Source organism: Mus caroli, unplaced genomic scaffold (assembly GCF_978045245.1).
Source record: "Mus caroli unplaced genomic scaffold, Mus_caroli_1 scaffold_12, whole genome shotgun sequence".
In the NCBI taxonomy this organism is placed as follows: domain Eukaryota; kingdom Metazoa; phylum Chordata; class Mammalia; order Rodentia; family Muridae; genus Mus; species Mus caroli.
Window position 1 is genome coordinate 2,570,338 of NW_028227267.1, and position 4,898 is coordinate 2,575,235.

General features: G+C 39.7%; 1 pseudogene; it reads right to left on the minus strand.

Annotated features, from left to right (window-relative positions):
- Positions 1-229: 229 nt before the first annotated feature.
- LOC110309198 (ATP-binding cassette sub-family E member 1 pseudogene) lies at positions 230-2,010 on the minus strand (annotated as a pseudogene).
- Between the last annotated feature and the right edge of the window lie 2,888 nt (positions 2,011-4,898).

A 4,898-nucleotide genomic window follows, 5' to 3' on the forward strand; every position in this document is an offset into this window, starting at 1 on the left:
ATAATAGATATATCTGAAATGTCTCCATGTTCATGTAGTATGCATAGAGGTTTAATCTTAAGAACAGAATAGTTCTTAAACAAGAATTTACAAGACAACTGTTTTTTGATGTCACATTGAGAAAATCATACTTCAAGCTTCAGAGTATGTGGGGCCATAAAATCTAATTAAAGTTTTATATGATAAAATCCCAATATGTAAATGGCTTATTGATAAGATCAGGTTCAAACTAATCATCCAAGAAAAAGTAGTTTCTACTCTTCTATTGTTCTACATTCTTGATTGAATTGAGCTTATTTATTCGTGGCCTGTAGTTGTTGGGGTCTCTTCTAAATGTAATTTCGAGCTAAAACAAAAATTTGTTCATGCCAGCCAAAAGAGTTTGAGGACTGTTTGCAACTGTGTTCTTTGATAGAACACCATCAAAAACGATGATGCAATCTGCTAGGTAGGTGGCCAAGATGAAGTCATGTTCTACAACAAAGGCTGTCTTCTTTGCATGGAGAATGAAACGTTTGACGACCTGACCTGCCATTTATCTTTGCTCAGAATCCAAATACACAGATGGTTCATCAATTAAATAGATGTCATCAGGTTTGCCCAAACAAAGAGCTAAAGCTATTCACTGAAGTTCACCACTAGACAATGTCTATACCTCTTGGCCAATGATGTTTTCAATCTGTAGGGTTTCATTACATCAGTGACAAACTGTGGATAAGTATAAGCATCCCTGATCTTTTCATGCAGTACTGGCAAACACTTCCTGTTGATTTGAGACTGATTTTCTGTGGCTTATAATGGGCATTTAGAACTGATACTTCTACTACATCTAGTTTAAACCACCCAGCATCCATTCTGATAAGTGTAGTGTTACCATTTTTCCCCCAGCATCACCATGATCTCAGAGACAGTGAACTCTCCAGCTACAATTACTAGCTGGAGCTCTCCCATCTCTTTCTTCATCCTGGGATATTATACATGCACATCTTTTTAATGTCTTCATTTGCTGTCTCATCTACCTTAAAAACAAGTGACACATCCCTGAACCTCAATTCTCTGTTGGAACATAGCCATCCAAAAATATATTTATGCCTTCTCTTACACTAAAAGACATAGTGACAACACCATAAGCACTTTGTACACCATATAGATAGCAGATGAAGTCAGAGAGAGCCTAATACACTTAGATCATGCTCTACCACAATGATTTATATATCTGGAATTACTAGAGACAGAATAGTAATGACAGCCTTTAAACGTTGCTTGACATCGAGGTAACTAGAAGGTTCATCAAGCATAAAAATATCAGCTTTTTGTATGCACAAGGAAATCTCTGCAACTCTCCTCCTGAAAGATCTTTGACATTTCATTCTTTAAGGTGAGTTAAATCAAGCTGCTGACATACAACTGCCTGTGTCTTTGTTTCATCCTTTTGGTCCAGAATAGAGCCTTCTGTCCCCTTTGCAGCCTTGGTAATTTGGTCTACATATTGAGGTTTGATAATGGCTTTTAGTCCATCTTCAAGAATCTTTGTAATGTAATTTTGTAATTCAGATCCACAGAAATAAGTCAAAATCTCTTAACAATCAGGCAGATCATCATACTTTCCAAGGTTTTCCTGCTAAAATGTTTAGTGCAGTTGACTTTCTAATATCATTAGTTCCAACTAATTGCAAAACTTCACCTGGACGACAGATAGGCAACCTGTGAAGCTTGAAGGCATTGGCACCATAGCAATGTGTTGTTTCTTTTTCCAAGTTGCTTGGCAAATTGACAATTGATAAGGCACCAAAGAGACATTTCTTAATACAAATACCACAACCAATACAAAGAGTTTCAAAAAGCCATGCTATTTTGCTCTGGGGTATATGTAACCTCTATGCATAATTTTCTCATCTGACCCACAAGGCAACTCTTTTTGCACTCCCACCGACATTTCTTAGGTTTGTACTTGTCCTGCTTGACAATAGCAATTCTCATTAATTTGTCTGCCATAATTGTATCAAAGAATATCCAGCTCTTCTGGAGACAATGGTCCCCTTACAGTGGGGTGTGCAGTAGCCAAAGCAGCGCTAGCTATCAGATCTTAGCACACAGCATGTTCTTACCACCACTGGCCAAGATGGCCTCATCTGATTTTATTGTTCCTTTTCTGTCATCTACTTAGTTAAAAGATTGACAATTCTATTTATCTTGCAAAATTCATTTCTTGGGGAGTTTTTTATATTTCTCAGCTCATTGGCCTTAGGCTTTTTATTGACAGGTGATGCTTCCATACATACAAGAGTTTCTCTCTACATCTCCCTTTTAATTTCTAATTTTATTAATTTGAATCACATCTTCCTCTTTCTTTTGGTTAGCTTGGTGTACTGGCTAGTTTTGTGTCAACTTGACACAGCTGGAGTTATCACAGAGAAAGAAGCTTCAGTTGAGGAAATGCTTCCATGAGATCCAACTGTAAGGCATTTTCTCAATTAGTGATCAAGGGGAAAGGCCCCTTGTGGGTGGGACCATCTCTGGGCTGGTAGTCTTGGGTTCTATAAGGGAGCAGGCTGAGCAAGCCAGGGGAGGCAAGCCAGTAAAGAATATCCCTCCATGGCCTCTGCATCCGCTCCTGCTTCCTAACCTGCTTGAGTTCCAGTCCTGTCTTCTTTGGTGATGAACAGTAGCATGGAAGTGTAAGCCAAATAAACCCTTTCCTCCCCAACTTACTTCTTGGTCATGATGTTTGTGCAGGAATAGAAACCCTGACTAAGACAAATTGGTACCAGCAGAGTGGGATATTCCTGTGACAACCTGACCATGTTTTGGGGAGGACTGTGGAAGGACTTTGGAACTTTGGGCTTGAAGATCCATTCATTGTTAAGAGCTCTGTCAGATGTTGTGTAGGAGCTTGGAAAATAATGTTGAGAACAGTGCAGAAGATGGAGGTCTGGTTTGTGAAATTTCAGAGGGAAAACTAAAGTCTTTTCAGGGCCATTGCTGTTTTGATTGTGAAGATTCTGTAGTTCTGGTTAGCTGGGGCTGAAGAATCAGCTGTGATTAACAAGATACCAGAACTACTAAAGCAAAAACTTTGCATTACTGGGACTATTGATGCTGGTTAGCTGTAACTAAGAAATTAGCAGTGATTAAGAAGAGACCAGCATCATTGAGGTGACATCTTCTGGGAAGTGTTTTCTGAAAGCACAAAGAGGCTGTGTTCCAGCGATAGCCAATGTTGTACTCCTGCTGCAGCGGCACTTGGTAATATGTAAGGGTCACCCAGGTGGTACTGGTTTTGAAGGCATGAAGGGGTCACGCAGAGCAGCTGAAGCTCGGCACTGTGAGAGGCCATGGAAGGCCATTGGTGAAGTTGCAGTCTCAGTTGCAATTGAAGGCCCAGGACTGAAGTGGTCATGCAGTGTTTTGGAGATGCCAGTACCATGAGATGACCACCAAAAGCAGCAGCAGCAGTGGAGTACAGGCATCTGGAGCCTAGAGGACAACACATGTGCTACAAAGGGCATGGCTGGAGAAGTGACCCAAGCTCTTGGAGGAGCCCAGAAGATCGTGAGTTAGATCCCAGACATTGGACAGTTGGAGATTGATTTTTGCTTTTGATTGTGACTATGCCCTGATATTTTCCCTCTTGAAGGAAGAAACTGTTTTAGTGGAGCCCACAGTTAAGAGACTTTTGATTGTAAAAAGACTTTGGATTTTAAAAGAGATGGATATTTTAAAGAGATTGAAAATTTAAGAATATGTAAAGACTGTGGGACTTTTAAAATTATTTAGATCTTAGGGATGAATAAGAATGTAAGGGTTGAGGCTTACTAGTGATGTGTTTGTGTGTCAAGTTGACAAGGGGTCAATTGTACTAGCTAGTTTTGTGTCAACTTGACACAGCTGGAGTTATCACAGAGAAAGGAGCTTCAGTTGAGGAAATGCCTCCATGAGATCCAACTGTAAGGCATTTTCTCAATTAGTGATCAAGGGGGAAAGGCCCCTTGTGGGTGGGACCATCTCTGGGCTGGTAGTCTTGGGTTCTATAAGAGAGCAGGGTGAGCAAGCAAGGGGAGGCAAACCAGTAAAGAATATCCCTCCATGGCCTCTGCATCAGCTCCTGCTTCCTGACCTGCTTGAGTTCCAGTCCTGACTTCTTTGGTGATGAACAGCAGCATGGAAGTGTAAGCCAAATAAACAAACCCTTTCCTCCCCAACTTGCTTCTTGATCGTGATGTTTGTGCAGGAATAGAAACCCTGACTAAGGCAGCTTGGATAAGATTTCTCACTCTCATTGATCTTTTTGAAGTATAAACTCTTCATTTCACTGATTGGGAAGGGGAGTGTTTTTGGTTTTTTTTTTGTGTGTGTGTGTTTTTTTTTTAATTAATTTGGGTTGTGGTTTTATTTTTTTCCCATCTACTTTTTTGGGGTGTTGATTGTCTTTGTTTTTCTGAGGTCTTCAGCCATATAGTCAAGTTATAAATTTAGTATTTCTTTACATTTTTGACATAGGCAAATATGGCAACAGTAAACTCTCCATTTATATCTGCTTTCTCACATATTTTGACATGTTGTTATTTTATTTTCAATCAATTGTAGAAACTTGTAATTTCCTACTTGATTTCCTCCCTTACCCAATATTGAGTTAGCAGTGTGTTGTGCAGCATCTATGAGTTTACAAGCACTCTGTGTCTACTGGTATTAATGATAAGCCTTAATTCACACTGGTCAGATAGAATCAGGATTTCATTTCAGTTTTTAATTTTTCTTTCCTTGTTTTCCATTCCCGTTCTCCTCTCTGCCCTCCTTTTCCTTCCCTTTGTTTTTTGATACAGTGTATGCATATACATACATACCAGCCTGAGCTGGTCTTGAACTCTGGACCCTGCTACCTTTACCTCTATTTTTAA